This window comes from Panulirus ornatus, chromosome 48 (genome assembly GCF_036320965.1).
Source record: "Panulirus ornatus isolate Po-2019 chromosome 48, ASM3632096v1, whole genome shotgun sequence".
In the NCBI taxonomy this organism is placed as follows: domain Eukaryota; kingdom Metazoa; phylum Arthropoda; class Malacostraca; order Decapoda; family Palinuridae; genus Panulirus; species Panulirus ornatus.
Genome location: NC_092271.1, coordinates 17903245 through 17924856, shown reverse-complemented (window position 1 = coordinate 17924856; position 21612 = coordinate 17903245). Strand labels below are relative to the sequence as shown.

The window sequence follows — 21612 nt, the reverse complement described above, 5'->3', positions numbered from 1 at the left end:
CTCTCATCAGTCACTTTCGATAAGGCCTTAGGCAAAATGAAGTGGCGTTTTAGTCTTATTGTCCTTTGTTCTGTACTCTATCTGTAATCTTCCTCATTTCTATATCTTTGTAAGAGTATTACTAGAAGAACGGTAATTTGTATACATAAGTAAAGGCACCTCTGTATGTATATATATATATATATATATATATATATATATATATAAAATCTAGCTATATATTTGTATATATGATTGTCGTAAAAGAGCCAAAAGTAGAAGTATTTAATCTCAGTAAACGGAATAGCAACAGTAGTGTTAATTGGGTTGTTTGGCAGACTAATTTCAGTAAGAGATGCGATCTTGATGCATGCATAATTGCTGGCACCTCTGATGAACAGACTGAAAACATAACAACCGTTGCGTGTGAACAGACTCAGAACATAGCGACTATGTCTGTGATTGGACTCATAACAACTGTGTCTGTGATTGGACTCGCAATACAATATCTGTCAGTGAACTGACTCAGAACATAATGACTTGTCTATGAACAAACTCATAACATTTTGTAATCTAATGTTTCTCTGCCCACAGGAAGTGTGACATCCGGCCGAGCGAGTTAGGTAAGTGAGGCATCGCTACTTGGCCCCTCACCCCTCATACACCACCTCCTGACTGTGACCTCATTCCCTCACGAATCCTCAAAATCGATTGTAACACGCATGGAGGAATTGCTCGTATGTTGAAGATGGGGAGGGAGGGCTTCTTGCACATCTCTTCCTTAGCCAAGGTAGTGTCAAAAACCTTCCATTTCTTTACCTTTCTTACTCTACCTCTTTTCCACCATCCCATTCAGTCCACCGTTGTCATGTTGCTTTTCTCCCCTTATTCTGCAAGCATCGTGTCGGCCACTGCTGTTGTGAGTGGTGTGTGTGTGTGTCTCCCAGCCACTAAGATCCGGGCCTCTTGAATGTTTACTGGCTTCTGCTTGCCACACTTTCTGTATGGAGAGCACTCGTTATGGTGCCTTTTTTCTTTCTATAGCTACATGTCTTTAAGAGTTGGGTCTATGCAAAGAACTGAGGAGCTCAGATTCATCCTTTCTTCTCATATCATTTTACTGTTCATCTGAGATGGCCATGACTAGAGCATGCTTCCTCTATTGGTCATATATATATATATATATATATATATATATATATATATATATATATATATATATATATATATATAAGACGGTGGATACCCCTAAGTTTTCATTATAAGACTCTGAATTCTATTTTCATTATAAGACTTTAGGTTTCCATTCGCATTATAAGCCTCGAGGTTTCCATTTTCATTATAAGACTCGAGGTTTTCCCATTCCCCTACGAATCATAACATGATCTTCGGCAGATCCTTCAAGTAAGACACTTAGATCCTCCTTAACCCTGAAACTTTGTGGGGTCAAAAATCTGGATACTCGTTGTCTGGTGTGACATCTTCACCCTCGTGTGGTGGTGAAAGGTGATCAATTTGTCATCTTCTCATAGTGGGAAATTGCTCGTCGTTTGCCACCGGGTCCAGTCTATATGCCAAAGGTCGGCGGCAATTACGGCTGGAAGGAAATAAACACCATGGTGTCCACACCGGCACAAACGCTGAATACTAAATTCTGGCGACCGTGCGTATGAATACGGATACATTCTATATATATATATATATATATATATATATATATATATATATATATATATATATATATATGATGGAGGTTTGTGGTTTATGGTTAATACAGTTTAGTTTCCTTTTGGTCATAGTGCTCAATAGCTTCAGTATAGTGTGCAGGTAAGTGTCATGTGTATAGTTGGTATTCTTAGGATGGTGTTGGGTGAGTGTGGTTTACCTGTCAGTGTTGGTTGTGGGTTAATGAGTCGTCAGTCTATGGAACAGTTTAAGGGTAATTGTTACTATATGTACTGTGTTGTTTTTCTGGGGATGATTATGGTGCTTATGGTAATGATTATAATGATAATGATTATCATAATGATCATCATGGTGATCACTGGTATTGATTTAACTTTTGCTGTATCAAAAGTTTCTTTTTTTTTTTTTTTTAATCTCTCCTAAACTCGTTATTTCATAGACCATCTTGTCGTAGTCACTGCGTGCGTTTAAAGTTTATTAAATCACCTCGTTCAAAATCTACTAACTGCGTTTAAAGTTTGGTCAACGCGTTTAAAGGTGTAATAGAACGAAGAGGGAAGATCTTAAGGAAAGCATCAAAGATGAGTACCAAAACTGAGGAGAAATGAGTTCTAAGTATACATATCAGAGGCCATGAATTTGTTCACCATGGAATATGGAAGAGTCATAAGTGATTTGATCACAACTTCCGAGTTTCTTGAAGCAGCTTTCTGACGCCAGCAGTGAGTGAGTCATGGAAATTTGTAACTACAGAACAATCACAGGCTACACCATGAAGCAAGAAATATTAAGAAAAAAGACATCCAAAGAAATACCTTCATGAGAAATAGAAAAATGGAATCAATCGGTTAATGAAGCTACAAATGCTTGAAAACAACATACAGAAGAAGTATAACAAGTTTTAGGACAATGGAGTATGGAGAAAAAAATTCAAAAGGATAGGGCACTACAAGTGTAGGCCCCTCCCCCCACAGCCTCCTAAACCCACCCCTTATCCCCTTACCGTACAAATAGGCCATTTGAACTATGTAATTACACATGGAGCAAGATACATAGCATCACGAGGCCGGCGTAATGAGTCGCATTAATGTCCCCGACCGGCTGTATAGTGAACAAGTGTGGTGCCGGCTGCCGGCAGTTTAAATCAGGCTCCCGACCCCATAACAGAATTACGGTTAAAACTATGATGTTACAGCAAGGCCCTGAGCTATAAAAGCTATAATGGATAGCAGCAATATCACTTAGACTAATTACAGGCCCACGCGCGGGAACGACCGATAAACATCGAAATAAATATGTAAATGGGCGGTGTTTATGCGCATACATATTAGGGAGATTCAAATTATGTTGGTCGATCGCGGTAAATTGTATGACATAAATCAACAAGCAATGCTTGGGGAAAAAAGTAAATTTCCCCAAATGACGTTTATTGAAATGCTATTTTGTTTAGTGCCTTTGTTTATCGGCCAGTGAGGAGAGAAGTGAATTAGAAGCTGCGTGCGTGTGTGTGTGTGTGTGTGTGTGTGTGTGTGTGTGTGTCTGATTGCATGATTATTATTTGTATATTACAGGGAAAGAGTTATACTTATGTTGTCCTGTCTCTTAAGCTTGTATATCTGTACTATGTCTTTCTTCCTGTGTGTGTGTGTGTGTGTGTGTGTATACGTATATGCGTATTCGTGTGTGCGAGTAATTATCTACTTGCAGTTACTAATTATATGTCGCTGGCACGCATAAATTCCTGTGGGTCACTTCCTGCTTGTTAACATTGGTATCGAGTCCTTCTTTCGCCGTGTCCTATCCTCATTGTACTGCATTTACTCTTGGTTGAATTACGTCAACTAATCAACTGATCAGCTCTGAACTTTGGCTACGTCCCCTTGTAAGCCGCTGCAGTCCTCCTCATTCTTGACTTCCCTCATGACGTTGGACATCATCTGCAAACACGAGAGTCCAGTCCATCTGGCCAGACAGAAAACAATGGTCTCAGGATCGAGCCTTACGGGCACACCACTGTTGACCCCAAGCCATTGCGAGAATACCTCTCAGACAATGAAGTAATTTTCAATGCATAGATGGAGTCTCCTCATTATTCCTGCCTTCTGCGTATGCCGTGCACTGCCAGCTGCTTCCCTGCTATCCAGATACACACACGCTCACACACACACACACCATCGAAGGCAGCCTTGTGCCAAAAGAAGCGCGCTCTTTCGAAGACATCTAAGAGGTTTGTTATACGCGACCTTCAATCTCTAAATCTTCGTTGTCTTCCGGAGTGTTTCTCCTTTGACAAGAAGCCAACCGTTTGTCCTCTGTGGATCCTTTCCATCATTTCACAAACCACACACTCGACGTTGAGACTGGCCTTGCAGGTCATCCCATCGCTCCTGTGGCCTTTCTTCGAGATGGTTATGACGTTTATGATGAACGGTCACGAGAAATGATGCTTGACCGTTTAGAACGGCAGAGGGCGAGGTGTGTGGTAATTCAAGCCTGGCAACAAATAGGGGGGGAATAACGACCAGTGTTCTGAACCCGAAAGTAAACAGATGAAAGACAATACAGATTTATTCAGTCATGTTATTCCCAGATACATATGAGAAATGCGTGAGGTAAAGATATACCTTAATGCCCAGAATGGGACGATTATTTAATGCGATACCGCTCGATCTAAGAAATACAGATGACGTAACTACAGAAAAAGATTAGACTCATGGTTTAGGACAGAGCTGGATGTACCTAGAATAGATGGTCATGCCGGAGGAGCAGAGTAGCTGCTGAAAGAAGAGAAAAGCATTATACAAGATGGACAGACGTGACGGGACGAGATGAGGCAGCCGAGAGAAATGTCATTTGTCGATACACGAGTCAAGTGTGGTGAGTACAACGCGCTAGCCTGGTCACCGTGGTGAATATTGTCACAGATACAGTAAGGTTAGGTTAGGTAGGAACTCTCTCTCTCTCTCTCTCTCTCTCTCTCTCTCTCTCCTTCCGTGGGACTCTAGAGATCCCTTCCCCCAGTGTGTCTCCTTGTAATTGAAATTCCCCGTTATGAGAACTCCGCCATCTCTGAGGAGAGCATATTTCTCCGCTTCATGTACCACTCTGATTATTCCTTCATTGTTGTCTTTGTGTATTGATTTCGAACGGTGTGTGTGTGTGTGTGTGTGTGTGTGTGTGTATGTGTGTGGGTCTGTGTATACACATAAGCACACATGCAGATTAACACACTCGCAACTCCCTTTCCTTAATACAAGAGTAGTAATCACACACACACACAGAGGCAAACATCTGACAACCACACACACACATACACACAGAGCAAACAAAGACACGGGAATGAACAAAGACAGAAGCACCGTGAATAAAGGCAGTCACATCATGGAGACAAATTTGACAAACGAGAATGGCAATCGGTGTCGTGACGTATACACGTGAGGAGGATGATGAATGGCGAGGATAGATGGCGCTGGTGCTTTCATCGAAGCTTGTAATGAAGGGTATATTTCTCGCATGAAGCATTCGAATTACATATTGATCTGCCGTCCTCGAGGTGATCAGAAAAAATGTTCCAGCGCACGGGGGGGGGGGGGGGGGGGGGGGGGGAGGAGATGGAGGAGGAGGAGATGGAGGGACCTGGTGTGTATGATGGATGTATATGATGGTTCTTTATGATTGAGAGGTCTCCAGGTGGGTATATGATGGATTTCTATAATTTGAGGGGTTTCCCAGGTGTGTATATATGATGGATGTTTATGAGTGAAAGGTCTTCTGGTGTGTGAATATGATGGATGTTTATGAGTGAAAGGTCCTCTGGTGTGTATATGATGGATCTCTGTGACTGAGTGGGATTTTCAGATGTGTATACGATTTATCTCTGTGATTGAGATGGCCCCAGGTCTGTATATTTAGGATCTATATAATTGGAAAGTCTTCAGGTGTGTATGTGATGAATGCTATGATTGCGAGGTTCTCAGGAGTGTATATGAGGGATCTTTATGACCGATCTATCCAGGTGTGTATGTGATGAATTTCTATGACTGTGAGGTTTTCAGGAGTGTATATTGTGGATCCTTATAACTGAGAGGTCTCCAGTGTGTATGTGATGCATCTATATATGACTAAGGTTTTCCAGGTGGGGCGTCCCACACCAGAAGAGACCAGGGAGAATGGAGAGGCCTCTCGCGACACTTCGGTGGACAGGAGAGGGAGTGTGTGATCTTCGAGGTGTCTGACAACACCAAGGTTTGCCTATGTGGTTGTCTGGTCATTTCACCACCAGCAGATCCGGTGTGACATTGATGCTTTTCTGAAACTCATCTAGAAATTATTCGAGGGTGAAGAGGATCTTTGGACTTCATGCCGTAGTGATGATACACGAGCAACAATGAGACGTTATTCTTTAGGCATGTCCTCGTCTTGTGGACTGCGGTGCATGCGTAGTCGTCAACAGCCTCTTGCTCAATGCCAATCCGCCTCCTGAGCACATCCTAAGTGGCTCCTGTGTTGTGAACGAACTCCGAAGCCTTAACACCTTTCAGGCGAACGAATCACTAGATCTTCACAGTTATTTGACGTCCTAACACTGTCTCCCTCGGGTAGCGCTGTTCTCGTATTCAATTATCTTGTTTTTGAGTGAAGGTCAGAGGGGAAAGGCAGACGTTTAAAGTTTGTATCCCACTACCCAGGGGAGAATGAGACACACACCATATCTTCTCATGGTGTACACCGATGGAACTCCTTCTCTTCCTATGCTGTCTTTGCAGGTGACATCTTCAGTAACACGTTGGACAAAGAATGAAACTGAATATAAGAACTACGAATGAAAAGCAAGAGTCAGTTCGGAGAAAACAAAAGAAGAATACAACTGAAAATGGAGACTACGAAAAAAAGAATCAGGATCGATTCGAAGACACAGAAATAGTATAACTGAACATAAACACAACAAAAGAATCATCAGCCAGATTCAAAAAACCCGAAAAAAAAATGACCCAACCCAAGACTACGACGAAAATCAGAGTCACTTCGAAGCACACAACAAAATTTAAACCGGTGGGGTTTCAGGGTAAAAACCTTCTTACCAAAGAACCCAGGGGGGTTTTCGTTTGGGGAAAGGGCGTTCCTCCCGGAAAAAATATACGCTGACAAACACATCTGCAGGCTAAGTGTCTTCCATCCCTGGCCCGGGATCCTAAGTGTCCTTCCATCCCTGACCCAGGATCCTAAGTGTCTTCCATCCCTGGCCCAGGATCCTAAGTGTCCTTCCATCCCTGGCCCAGGATCCTAAGTGTCTTCCATCCTGGCCCAGGATCCTAAGTGTCTTCCATCCCTGGCCCAGGATCCTAAGTGTCTTCCATCCCTGGCCCAGGATCCTAAGTGTCTTCCATCCCTGGCCCAGGATCCTAAGTGTCTTCCATCCCTGGCCCAGGATCCTAAGTGTCTTCCATCCCTGGCCCAGGATCCTAAGTGTCTTCCATCCCTGGCCCAGGATCCTAAGTGTCTTCCATCCCTGGCCCAGGATCCTAAGTGTCTTCCATCCCTGGCCCAGGATCCTAAGTGTCCTTCCATCCCTGACCCAGGATCCTAAGTGTCTTCCATCCCTGGCCCAGGATCCTAAGTGTCCTTCCATCCCTGGCCCAGGATCCTAAGTGTCTTCCATCCCTGGCCCAGGATCCTAAGTGTCTTCCATCCCTGGCCCAGGATCCTAAGTGTCTTCCATCCCTGGCCCAGGATCCTAAGTGTCCTTCCATCCCTGGCCCAGGATCCTAAGTGTCTTCCATCCCTGGCCCAGGATCCTAAGTGTCTTCCATCCCTGGCCCAGGATCCTAAGTGTCTTCCATCCCTGGCCCAGGATCCTAAGTGTCCTTCCATCCCTGACCCAGGATCCTAAGTGTCTTCCATCCCTGGCCCAGGATCCTAAGTGTCTTCCATCCCTGGCCCAGGATCCTAAGTGTCTTCCATCCTGGCCCAGGATCCTAAGTGTCCTTCCATCCCTGGCCCAGGATCCTAAGTGTCTTCCATCCCTGGCCCAGGATCCTAAGTGTCCTTCCATCCTGGCCCAGGATCCTAAGTGTCTTCCATCCCTGGCCCAGGATCCTAAGTGTCCTTCCATCCCTGGCCCAGGATCCTAAGTGTCTTCCATCCCTGGCCCAGGATCCTAAGTGTCTTCCATCCCTGGCCCAGGATCCTAAGTGTCTTCCATCCCTGGCCCAGGATCCTAAGTGTCTTCCATCCCTGGCCCAGGATCCTAAGTGTCTTCCATCCCTGGCCCAGGATCCTAAGTGTCCTTCCATCCCTGACCCAGGATCCTAAGTGTCCTTCCATCCCTGACCCAGGATCCTAAGTGTCTTCCATCCTGGCCCAGGATCCTAAGTGTCCTTCCATCCCTGACCCAGGATCCTAAGTGTCCTTCCATCCCTGACCCAGGATCCTAAGTGTCCTTCCATCCCTGGCCCAGGATCCTAAGTGTCCTTCCATCCCTGACCCAGGATCCTAAGTGTCCTTCCATCCCTGACCCAGGATCCTAAGTGTCTTCCATCCCTGGCCCAGGATCCTAAGTGTCCTTCCATCCCTGACCCAGGATCCTAAGTGTCCTTCCATCCCTGACCCAGGATCCTAAGTGTCTTCCATCCCTGGCCCAGGATCCTAAGTGTCTTCCATCCCTGGCCCGGGATCCTAAGTGTCCTTCCATCCCTGACCCAGGATCCTAAGTGTCTTCCATCCTGGCCCAGGATCCTAAGTGTCTTCCATCCCTGGCCAGGATCCTAAGTGTCTTCCATCCCTGGCCCAGGATCCTAAGTGTCTTCCATCCTGGCCCAGGATCCTAAGTGTCTTCCATCCCTGGCCCAGGATCCTAAGTGTCTTCCATCCCTGGCCCAGGATCCTAAGTGTCTTCCATCCCTGGCCCAGGATCCTAAGTGTCTTCCATCCCTGGCCCAGGATCCTAAGTGTCTTCCATCCCTGGCCCAGGATCCTAAGTGTCTTCCATCCCTGGCCCGGGATCCTAAGTGTCCTTCCATCCCTGGCCCAGGATCCTAAGTGTCCTTCCATCCCTGACCCAGGATCCTAAGTGTCTTCCATCCCTGGCCCAGGATCCTAAGTGTCCTTCCATCCCTGGCCCAGGATCCTAAGTGTCCTTCCATCCCTGACCCAGGATCCTAAGTGTCTTCCATCCCTGGCCAGGATCCTAAGTGTCTTCCATCCCTGGCCCAGGATCCTAAGTGTCCTTCCATCCCTGACCCAGGATCCTAAGTGTCTTCCATCCCTGGCCCAGGATCCTAAGTGTCTTCCATCCCTGGCCCAGGATCCTAAGTGTCTTCCATCCCTGGCCCAGGATCCTAAGTGTCTTCCATCCCTGGCCCAGGATCCTAAGTGTCTTCCATCCTGGCCCAGGATCCTAAGTGTCCTTCCATCCCTGACCCAGGATCCTAAGTGTCTTCCATCCTGGCCCAGGATCCTAAGTGTCTTCCATCCCTGGCCCAGGATCCTAAGTGTCTTCCATCCCTGGCCCAGGATCCTAAGTGTCTTCCATCCCTGGCCCAGGATCCTAAGTGTCTTCCATCCCTGGCCCAGGATCCTAAGTGTCTTCCATCCCTGGCCCAGGATCCTAAGTGTCTTCCATCCCTGGCCCAGGATCCTAAGTGTCTTCCATCCCTGGCCCAGGATCCTAAGTGTCCTTCCATCCCTGGCCCAGGATCCTAAGTGTCCTTCCATCCCTGGCCCAGGATCCTAAGTGTCCTTCCATCCCTGGCCCAGGATCCTAAGTGTCCTTCCATCCCTGGCCCAGGATCCTAAGTGTCTTCCATCCCTGGCCCAGGATCCTAAGTGTCTTCCATCCCTGGCCCAGGATCCTAAGTGTCCTTCCATCCCTGGCCCAGGATCCTAAGTGTCTTCCATCCCTGGCCCAGGATCCTAAGTGTCCTTCCATCCCTGACCCAGGATCCTAAGTGTCCTTCCATCCTGGCCCAGGATCCTAAGTGTCTTCCATCCCTGGCCCAGGATCCTAAGTGTCTTCCATCCCTGACCCAGGATCCTAAGTGTCCTTCCATCCCTGACCCAGGATCCTAAGTGTCCTTCCATCCCTGGCCCGGGATCCTAAGTGTCCTTCCATCCCTGGCCCGGGAATCCTAAGTGTCTTCCATCCCTGGCCCGGGATCCTAAGTGTCCTTCCATCCCTGACCCAGGATCCTAAGTGTCCTTCCATCCCTGACCCAGGATCCTAAGTGTCCTTCCATCCTGGCCCAGGATCCTAAGTGTCCTTCCATCCCTGGCCGGGATCCTAAGTGTCCTTCCATCCCTGCCCGGGATCCTAAGTGTCCTTCCATCCCTGGCCCGGGATCCTAAGTGTCCTTCCATCCCTGACCCAGGATCCTAAGTGTCCTTCCATCCTGGCCCAGGATCCTAAGTGTCCTTCCATCCCTGGCCCAGGAACCTAAGTGTCCTTCCATCCTGGCCCAGGATCCTAAGTGTCCTTCCATCCCTGGCCCAGGATCCTAAGTGTCTTCCATCCTGGCCCAGGATCCTAAGTCCTTCCATCCCTGGCTCAGGATCCTAAGACTCATTCCATCCCTGGCCCAGGATCCTAAGTGTCCTTCCATCCCTGACCCAGGATCCTAAGTGTCCTTCCATCCCTGACCCAGGATCCTAAGTGTCTTCCATCCTGGCCCAGGATCCTAAGTGTCTTCCATCCCTGGCCCAGGATCCTAAGTGTCTTCCATCCCTGGCCCAGGATCCTAAGTGTCTTCCATCCCTGGCCCAGGATCCTAAGTGTCTTCCATCCCTGGCCCAGGATCCTAAGTGTCTTCCATCCCTGGCCCAGGATCCTAAGTGTCCTTCCATCCCTGGCCCAGGATCCTAAGTGTCCTTCCATCCCTGGCCCAGGATCCTAAGTGTCTTCCATCCCTGGCCCAGGATCCTAAGTGTCCTTCCATCCCTGACCCAGGATCCTAAGTGTCTTCCATCCCTGGCCCAGGATCCTAAGTGTCTTCCATCCCTGGCCCAGGATCCTAAGTGTCTTCCATCCCTGGCCCAGGATCCTAAGTGTCTTCCATCCCTGGCCCAGGATCCTAAGTGTCCTTCCATCCCTGGCCCAGGATCCTAAGTGTCCTTCCATCCCTGGCCCAGGATCCTAAGTGTCTTCCATCCCTGGCCCAGGATCCTAAGTGTCCTTCCATCCCTGGCCCAGGATCCTAAGTGTCTTCCATCCCTGGCCCAGGATCCTAAGTGTCTTCCATCCCTGGCCCAGGATCCTAAGTGTCTTCCATCCCTGGCCCAGGATCCTAAGTGTCCTTCCATCCTGGCCCAGGATCCTAAGTGTCTTCCATCCCTGGCCCAGGATCCTAAGTGTCCTTCCATCCCTGGCCCGGGATCCTAAGTGTCCTTCCATCCTGGCCCAGGATCCTAAGTGTCTTCCATCCTGGCCCAGGATCCTAAGTGTCCTTCCATCCCTGACCCAGGATCCTAAGTGTCCTTCCATCCCTGGCCCAGGATCCTAAGTGTCTTCCATCCCTGGCCCAGGATCCTAAGTGTCCTTCCATCCCTGGCCCAGGATCCTAAGTGTCCTTCCATCCCTGGCCCAGGATCCTAAGTGTCCTTCCATCCCTGGCCCAGGATCCTAAGTGTCTTCCATCCCTGGCCCAGGATCCTAAGTGTCTTCCATCCTGGCCCAGGATCCTAAGTGTCTTCCATCCCTGGCCCAGGATCCTAAGTGTCTTCCATCCTGGCCCAGGATCCTAAGTGTCCTTCCATCCCTGGCCCAGGATCCTAAGTGTCCTTCCATCCCTGACCCAGGATCCTAAGTGTCTTCCATCCCTGGCCCAGGATCCTAAGTGTCCTTCCATCCCTGACCCAGGATCCTAAGTGTCTTCCATCCTGGCCCAGGATCCTAAGTGTCTTCCATCCCTGGCCCAGGATCCTAAGTGTCTTCCATCCCTGGCCCAGGATCCTAAGTGTCTTCCATCCCTGGCCCAGGATCCTAAGTGTCCTTCCATCCCTGACCCAGGATCCTAAGTGTCTTCCATCCCTGGCCCAGGATCCTAAGTGTCTTCCATCCCTGGCCCAGGATCCTAAGTGTCCTTCCATCCCTGACCCAGGATCCTAAGTGTCTTCCATCCTGGCCCAGGATCCTAAGTGTCCTTCCATCCCTGACCCAGGATCCTAAGTGTCTTCCATCCCTGGCCCAGGATCCTAAGTGTCTTCCATCCCTGGCCCAGGATCCTAAGTGTCCTTCCATCCCTGGCCCAGGATCCTAAGTGTCCTTCCATCCCTGACCCAGGATCCTAAGTGTCTTCCATCCCTGGCCCAGGATCCTAAGTGTCTTCCATCCCTGGCCCAGGATCCTAAGTGTCTTCCATCCCTGGCCCAGGATCCTAAGTGTCTTCCATCCCTGGCCCAGGATCCTAAGTGTCTTCCATCCCTGGCCCAGGATCCTAAGTGTCCTTCCATCCCTGACCCAGGATCCTAAGTGTCTTCCATCCCTGGCCCAGGATCCTAAGTGTCTTCCATCCCTGGCCCGGGATCCTAAGTGTCCTTCCATCCCTGGCCCAGGATCCTAAGTGTCCTTCCATCCCTGGCCCAGGATCCTAAGTGTCCTTCCATCCCTGACCCAGGATCCTAAGTGTCCTTCCATCCTGACCCAGGATCCTAAGTGTCCTTCCATCTTGGCCGGGATCCTAAGTGTCCTTCCATCCCTGGCCCGGGATCCTAAGTGTCCTTCCATCCCTGGCCCGGGATCCTAAGTGTCCTTCCATCCCTGACCCAGGATCCTAAGTGTCCTTCCATCCCTGACCCAGGATCCTAAGTGTCCTTCCATCCCTGGCCCAGGATCCTAAGTGTCCTTCCATCCCTGGCCCGGGATCCTAAGTGTCCTTCCATCCCTGGCCCGGGATCCTAAGTGTCCTTCCATCCCTGGCCCGGATCCTAAGTGTCCTTCCATCCCTGACCCAGGATCCTAAGTGTCCTTCCATCCCTGACCCAGGATCCTAAGTGTCCTTCCATCCCTGGCTCAGGATCCTAAGTGTCCTTCCATCCCTGGCCCCAGGATCCTAAGTGTCCTTCCATCCCTGGCCCAGGATCCTAAGTGTCCTTCCATCCCTGGCCCGGGATCCTAAGTGTCCTTCCATCCCTGGCCGAGGATCCTAAGACTCATTCCACCCCTGGCCCAGGATCGTAGATGTCCTGTGTTCAGTATGAAATACGTTAGTTCCTTCTATACGACAAGAGGAAGGCATCTTGTATACTGACTTGCTCTGTTGGTATGGCAACCAGGACAGAGGTAGGGTAAACACAGGCAGAAGGTAAAAGGCTCTTTCTAGCTCCAAGTCCAAGTTTCTGCGAGACACCTGGAGACCGTGTGTTCTATGGACGAGCCTTAAAGGTGAAGTGTCTCATGTTAGGACCATCTGAAGTGTCTCATGTTAGGACCATCTGAAGTGTCTCATGTTAAGAACATCTGAAGTGTCTCATGTTAGAAAAAACATGTAAGACAGCTTCAGCAACTTCCTCCGTTCACAGTTTCGAACATTTTCTTATACCGTTTCTTTAGTTCTCATCCATGTCTCTCGTGCTAGCTTTACCTTAATCCTTACGCCTGGTGTGTCATCTTCAACCCCATCCATTCTATTTTCCTGTCTCGTTATTACTTACGCATTTCACCTTTCATTCCAGTCTCATATCATAAGTCCTTCATTCATATTTTACATTTGCTAAGTACAGGAATCGCGTCTCATTCACCAAGATGTACTTAAAGTTAAGAACCAGTGCATAAAAAGATGAAATGTATGAATATACATATTACAATGTCTTCTCTTTGATAACAATTTGAGCTTGAACCATTCAGGTCCTGGTAGCCTTGTAGGTGGCCGATGTGTGTGTCTGTGCGTAGCTGAGCGCGTGGGCATGTAATTACCTATTCGTACTGTATGGGGAAGGAGTAGTAATTTCGTGGGGCCCCATCTCTTGAACATTCTGTACTATAATGCAACCTCTTAAACCCCACTGTGCTGTCCACAATTACCTTTCCCTCGTTCTTTGTATTCCATTCATTCACCACTCTCAGCGCACGTAAGTATCTCTCTATATCTTTCTAAAAGACTTCCTTCCTTCATTTCACTTTGCTGTCTCTGGTTGTCCTGCTCCTACATTTTCAAAAGAACTGTTCACTCTCTAAGTCATCAGTCTGGTATGTAGACTTAAAGCTTAAGATCGGATCATCTCTCAGGCCTCTCTCTCTTCCATGTTGGGCAAATCCAGGGGCCTCTATCCTTCCTCCATTAACTCGGCTCTCTTAATTGTGATATCGTCTTGGTTGCTCTCCTTTGCACCTTCTCTGTTAGTTCTCTCTGCCTCTTTAGATGCGGTGACCAGAGTCAAGAGGTATATTCTAGGTTGGGCCTAATGTTGGATGTGAACAGCTTGCTGAACATTTCCTAACTCACACATACATGAATGCTCTTCTTTCATTTGCCAGCACATAGTTTCTCTCCCGTACATCTATCTAAATAAGGGCCTCTGGCAACAGGACGACGCCAACGGATTCCTACAACTTATTTCCCTGTAGATAACGTTCATACTGAGGCCTTCTACCTCTGAGTCTTATCACATAATCTTACATCCACTTGTGTCAAATATCATCAGCCATGTATCAGACCCACTTTGGACTGTGTTAAGGTCCCCATGCAAGTTGATGCAGTTACCCAAGCTCTTCACCTCCCTCTCGACCTTGGCATCATTACCTTGTGTGTGTGTGTGTGTGTGTGTGTGTGCAGCAGTGCCTACAGTTGCCCTCCCTCAGGAATATTCCCACCAGGTGTCATTTTCTCTGCCAGCCGATTGGACAACCGCACGAGTACACAGAATGACACACTCACTTAAGAACGGACGAGGGCACGGACTGACAGGAGCAGATATACTGACGAAGGCACTGACTGACGGGGGAAGACAGATGAACGGAAACACACACACACTGAGGGACACGAGGTTGCGGGAGGGGAATAACTTCACAGCGCCCCTTCCTCATCTCGGGTGGGAGAAATAAGGACACTGAGCGCCAAGTGAAAGGAGGAACCGGAGACGTGGGTGGAACGGTATGAGGAAATGAGAGAGAAGCGGACGAATTAAGGAAGAGAGGAAGAGGAAAAGGAGAAGAGCTCTCTCTCCACCAGCTCGGCCTCTGGTGGATGGTATACTTCAGATGGACTGTTGGAGCTGTGTGTGTGTGTGTGTGTGTGTGTCCTTGGTTCACAAGTGTAATGACCCCTGCCTCCATCCTGGCCACCCTACAACCACCCATGCCAGTCTCCACCCCTGCCGCCCTCTATGCCGCCACCCTCCCCACCCGTGCCTCCCGGCTCCCTCCATGTTAAAGCCGGCAGCAGGTGTCCGGGCCCCGCCACCACAGGCTACGGTTTTAATGTATCCCTCGCCAGACCTCGGTAACCAACAAGGCCAATTCACTCTATATTCTCTCACTACACAGGCCAGAGGCAAACCCCGGGGGAGCAAAAGCCATTAAGACCAACTACGATAAAAGAAGAACTAACCCATTTCTCGGTTCATGGTCAATTTCATGCAGGTTTGGGGCGAGTCCTAAAAGTGATCAGATGGGTTGGCTGGCGACGTGGGGTAAGTTATGACGACACGGTGCGGTAATGACGTCATCATTACGTCAATAGTCACGTGGTGTGAGGCACTGATCGACAGACGCGGCCCTCGCCGATATCTGGTTCTTGCTTTAAACAAGAGAAAAGTCTCCGGGTGCGTGCAAAGGTCACATTACACTCTACCTTGTCAATTTTCACAGGAAGAGAGGAAGAGAGAGAGAGAGAGAGAGAGAGAGAGAGAGAGAGAGAGAGAGAGAGAGAGAGAGAGAGAGAGAGGAAAAAGGTATATACATATATGTATATGCATTCATGTACAGCATACATGTCATGCACATGTGCAAATATGGCTCTCTCTCCTTCTGCTGTCTGTCTGTCTGCCTCTCTCTCTCTACACACACACATATATATATATATATATATATATATATATATATATATATATATATATATATATATATATATATATATATGGAGAGAAGGAGAAAGAGAACAGGGAGTCACCTTCCCTCTCTGCAAAATATTTTCTTGTTCGAGTCTGGCCACCGACCTAAGGGCTTCGGGGAGAAGAGGGGGGGATGTGCTCCAGGAAGCAGAGGACGGAACTAATTATGCTGCAGGAGAAGCTCAAAGAAAGATCAATCAGTCTGGATCTCGACGGTCAGGGGTGTGGAGGAGGAGAAGGGGTAGCGGGTCGGTTGATGGGGGTTGGGGGGGGGGGTCATTAGTTGGAGCGCCCTCAATGTCTTGTGGCTGGCTGGCCTCTCGAACATTTGGTACTGAGGAGAGAGTGGGTTGGAGGTTGGCGGTCCTGACCAATGGTCCTTAAGGGGGAGGAGGGAGGGAGGAAGGGGGGGGGGGGGTCTTTGGAAGATGGCTGGGATCGGTGGATTTTCTGCAAACTGCTGATGAGTCGAAGTCATTCTTGTATATACCAGTGCATAATGGACGGCACCGGCCGGGCCACGACGCCCTTGAGAACCAGAACGCCCGCCCCATCTGAACGATGATGATGGTTTCAACTTCCCCCTGATGGTGCCTCACGTGTGACTGTGGATGTCACAATCATCGTTGTGCCAAGTCAGTATCACTAGGTTTAAGGACCCTGCCCTTACCACTGGAGCTGAGGGCCCTGCTCTTACCGTTTGGTCTGAGGATCCTGACCTTACCATTAGGTCAGAGGGTTCTTTCCTTACCACGAGCTCTGAGGTCCTTGACCATACCACTAAGTTTGAGAGCCCTGTCTTTACCACCAGGTTTGAGGGCCCCTCTCCTTTCCATTAGGTCTGAGGGCCCTTTCCTTACCATTAGGTCAGAGGGCCCTTTCCTTACCACGAGCTCTGAGGGCCTTGCCCTTACCACTAAGTTTGAGAGCTCTGTCCTTATCACCAGGTTTGAGAGCCCCTCTCCTTTCCATTAGGTCTGAGGGCCATCTCCTTACTACGAGGTCTGATGGTTGCAGATGGTTCAAAAGAATTCAAAGGAATTGAAACAGCAACTGACCACTAGGTTCTTTCGAGGCTGTCTGTGACAAGAGGAGAAAATCTACATGATCGTTGCTGCTCTGGCCAGACTCACCGGCCCTCCCCAGACCACAGTTGTAACATCATTGTTCAAGCGATGCTCCAGAGGACATGAAGCCCCGATATGGAGGAAGAGATTCTCGCCACCGAGATGACAGGCTGTAGCCGACCCAGGCCGGCCACGTTCTGCTCGATTTCCCTCCTGCTTTGTTGTGTTTCTTGTCTTTGCTCTGTACAGTTTCTTGCCCTGGCTCTATAGTGATTTTCGACCTGGCTCTGTAGAGTTTCTTGCCCTGGCTCTTTAGTATTTTTCGGCCTGGTTCTGTAGAGTTTCTCGTCCTGGCTCTTTGGTGTTTTCCGTCAGTTAATAGTGCCTCATACCGACTCTGTAGCGTATCTCACGACTCTACCGTCTCTTTCCCCGTTTTTAATCAAGCAAAGAACACATCCCTATGGAAGAATTGTCCCGTAATATCCTTTAAAGAAAACGATAAGTAGATAAATTGTTTATGAATCTCTCGTAAAGAATGTTATATAAACATCATCAGATTCTCTTTGTATTCGAGGTAACACAGACTTCGATATGATGACTAAGATCCTCCCTTGGTTTCCCCGCCCATGATCTAATCCTTTCCTGGAACAGGTTCACAGATCTTATTACCCTGGCTCTGAGAAGACCCTCCCTCGTATTTTTTCATCCTCCTCCTTGGGACTTACAGCCATTGATGAGGATCTTCGAAGACCTTATTTTTTTTTTTATATTCTTTTAACCCTACGAAGAGGGGGAAAATGTCACCCCATTTCTCAGTACCAGAGGTTCCTCTTGGTCTTAGGCAATCTGCACAGTTGCCCCTTCCTTTATATCCTCTTGGTATACCTGTATTCTCGGGTATACTTCAAGACTTTATATCTAAAGTCTACCACAGTTCAGAGTTAGATAATAAAAAAGGAAACTCCAGGGTATAAGAATGAGACAATCGTGAACACAGTTCCTCGTGTGTAGAGGTAATGAGCTCCCCTGGGAGGGCCCGAAGCCCACTCCTAACTTTTCCTGCTGGTCTGAAGTGCAAAGTTGGGTGATTTGCTGTTTAATTATTGTCTTAGGGGGAACTTGGGAGACGCCACGGGAAGTACGTGAGGAGAGTGAAGTGGGCTAGGGGGTGGGGGACGTGAAGCAGGGAAGGAGGCAAGATGGGAGGGTGGGAGAGGAGTTGAGGGAGGGCACAGGAGTGGACCTGGAGCAGGGAGGAAACATGAGGATGGAATGAAGAGGACGAGGGGTTACTGTGGGGAGAGAGAGAGAGAGAGAGAGAGAGAGAGAGAGAGAGAGAGAGAGAGAGAGAGAGAGAATAGGAGGTTATGGGTGAGAGGAGATTTAGGAAATGAGAGGAGGGGAAGGTTGGAGGTGATGAGATGGTTTGAGTGGCAGAAGTTAGGAGAGTGAGAGACTTGTTCTGACAACAAACCCTCTTCACTAAACTCAGCAACTCCACCCGTCCTCCATCGTGGACCACCACCACCACCACCGTCCTCCATCGTGGACTACCTTACCCCGCCCCTCCACCTCCCGATCTCTCCCTACTTCCATGACCTTTGATCTTGCACCCACCGTACAGTGAAATCACGAATTTTCATTCCATCTCGCTAAAACATCAGAGGTGTTTCTCATTCACTGAGAAGACTGACTACTCGCAAAACATTTCACCTCCTCAGAACCACACTGCTTGGACAGCAGGTCAGAAGATACTGCTGAAGATCCAAGCAGGACATCTGCTTCGGTGTCTCTCCACCTGTGAACATGTAAATGAATAACACGCCCCTTTCTTTTCATATCTTCTCGTTCCTCCTCTTCTTTTTTCTTCTCCTTTTTCTCGATACATCCAACACTCTCGCCTACGACAACAACCATGTTTGTCTTCCTAGGAAGGGTGTGTCATAGATCTGAGGTTTTACTGGAAAGTGTTATCCGTTTCATTTTGTGTGTGTGTGTGTGTGTGTGTGTGTGTGTGTGTGTGTGTATACGTCAGCCATGGAGCCTCACTTGTACGTATAAGAATGGAGTAACAGGTATCCCATTTTCTTTTTTTGTGTGTGTGTGTGTGTTACTTATGTATCCAGATTTTGCTGTTATCAATAATTCACGACTGTATCTGTGACGCTGCCCTCCTCACAAGAACCAATAACGTAGAATTTCAACTTTTAATTCTTTTAGAAGTAGGATATCCACAACATGGCGAGAAGTGATCGACCAAGGGACGATGCACATTTTCATGACAAAGAAAAAAGTAAACCTGTTTTCTTGACGTACACTCAAGTAAAATATGTTGATATCAATGATGAGTCTCAGTAATGATAAAACCAATTAAAAACAAGAGGCTAAAATTACAGACTTGCTTATGAATCTCTGCTCATATCCATCAGTGACTTAGACTTTTTTCGACACAACAACTTTCGAATACGGTCTACATTAAAGTGTTATCCAACCCAGGAATCAAATGACACAGCAAAACCAGACTTAAGAAAATGCTTCACAAAAGGTCACCCGTGGAGGCTGCTGGCCAGGAGCTCATCGCATTCATACACACTACGGGAGCCACCACAAGCTGGAGAACTACAAGGAAGATCGGAGACTCAGGAGCCACAGTAGAGGCTTCTGAACCATAACCTGAAGGACCATTAGGAAAGTCAGGAGCTTAGATCTCCACTAGAGGGCCCCTCCTGAACCCCTAACTGGAGGACCATCGGTGAAAGTCATGGAACTTAGAACCACAATAGAAGGGCCCCTTGAACCACTAGTCAGAGAACCACCAAGGACAGTAAGAGACTTAGAGCCACAACGGAGGTCCCTTAAGCCACAAGGCAGAGGACCATTATGAGGGGTCAGGACCTCGGAGATACTGCAGTGAAGACTCATGAAACACAAGCCACAGGAACACCGGAAGGCTCAAGACACACAACACCAGGTGATGTCAGAATATGGAGCATATTTTATTTTTGGTCAGAAGTCTCCGTGCTCACACCCAGACCTTACTGCCGTGACCCTCCAGCACTATAACCTCCTCCTCCTCCTCCTCCTCCATCCCTTCGAGCGTGTGCCAAGCACTTGGAGGAGCTCCCTCTCCCTCCCCCTTTCTCCTCCTACTCCAGCCCTCTAGCCGCCACAGGGGCTCTTGTACCATCCAGCTCACGACTCCAAGTGAACCTCATTTGCCTCGGCTGAGTGGGGGATGGCACGGTCATGCCCCAGGCTAACAACCATGGAGCTTGACGAGACGCGATAAGGAATATTTTCCCTTTTATAAAACGCGGAGAAGTAGCCTCTGGGGACCCGATGTTTGTCTCTGCACGTGATCAAGATCTTAGGTGGTCCACTGCCTCAGGGATCAAGTGGTGATTAACAGAGAACAATGGAACAGATGAATTACTCACCTGAATGGAGGGGTAGTTATGTGAATGGAAGGGGTAATTAATCACCAACATGGGGTAATTAATCACCTACATGGGGTAATTACTCAGCTGAATGGAGTGGATAATTATGTGGATGGGAGAGTCAATTACTAGTGCAAATGGAAGGCGTAATGTCTCACCTGAGAGGTAGAAGGCAATTAACTACTTGAATGGTGCGAGGCAATTACTCATAGACATGGCAGTGGGCTATTGCTGACGGAATGGTCTCAGTTAGTCACGTGAATGGTGCTGGCCACCTGTTCTAATGGGAAGGACAACTGCTCTTCTGAATGACAGGGGCAATTACTCACCCAAATGGAAGGAATATATTCAGCTGAATGGGCGATTACTCACCCATCTGCCACAGTACAAGTACTCAACTAAAGTGAAGGGATGAAGGTTCAACTGAATGGAAAGGGGGGCTATACACTCACCTGAATGGGAGGGGGGAGGGTCAGTTACTCACTACGATGGGAAAGGCTAGTTATTCATCCATATGGGAGGGTGGCAATGCCTCACCCCTGCTTGTGGCAACCACTGAGTAAATACCCGATAATAAACTTTAACATTTTTCCTTTTTTTTGATTGAGAAACAAAACAAGAGAGACTTCCCGTGAAAACTTAGAATAAAATGCAGAAGAAGGCGATGGTACATCCTTTGAACTAGATTTAATAAAGGAAAACAAAACCCGAGAAGGTAACATTATATCACAGGGACTTTCATCTTAATTAGATTTTCGCTGGTAACAGCTGCTAATTAATGTATGCCCTATGTCATCCTACGAGCGGTAGCGCAAATGGAGTACAGAGGTCACAAAGGGTCTTTGTCAGACCCCAGTGAGCAGATAATTATAACATCACGTATCACAGGACTAACTAATTATATTAGTTTACAGTCTTTTCTTATATGTACGTGAAGCATATACTGGATATAAGGTTTCACTTATCTTTCCATTAGAAATATAGTGCTATGCCTTTTTTTCTAGAATCTGTTTAGACCTGTTTATGGAATTCTCTCATTTTGAGGCCCAATGGTCTGGCCACATCTTTGCTCACAGACTTTACATTGCATACGATTATCATATTCCTTCCAGCTACGAGTGACTATCTTGTAATCTACTGAACATTACCACGAAGTATATTGATGGTCAAACGGTCGCCTACGGGGTTACGAGCTACGGCATGACTCTCTCGCTGTGGGAGTGATGGAGGGGACGTGTATAGATGATAAACACAAAGGAAAGCCAACGAGTTCTGCCGTTGAATCCACAGTGAATGCCCTATGCAGTGTGAAACAGTCCTGCAGTTCAGTCTGCCTTGAGAATGCCTTTCCCACTTGCTGACCAGGGTCACAGAACAGTCAGCGTAAACTGGCGTATATA

At 48.0% G+C, this 21612-nt stretch overlaps 1 protein-coding gene across 4 annotated transcripts in view; it reads left to right on the top strand.

Moving 5' to 3' along the window:
* The window catches only part of LOC139764167 (acetylcholinesterase-like), a 207644-nt gene that overhangs the window by 104394 nt on the left and 81638 nt on the right, over positions 1-21612 (top strand). For all 4 annotated transcript variants that reach the window (XM_071690713.1, XM_071690714.1, XM_071690715.1 and 1 more), the window contains exon 2: positions 574-602. The gene's annotated coding sequence lies outside the window, so the exon portion shown is untranslated. The remainder of the gene's footprint in view (positions 1-573; positions 603-21612) is intronic.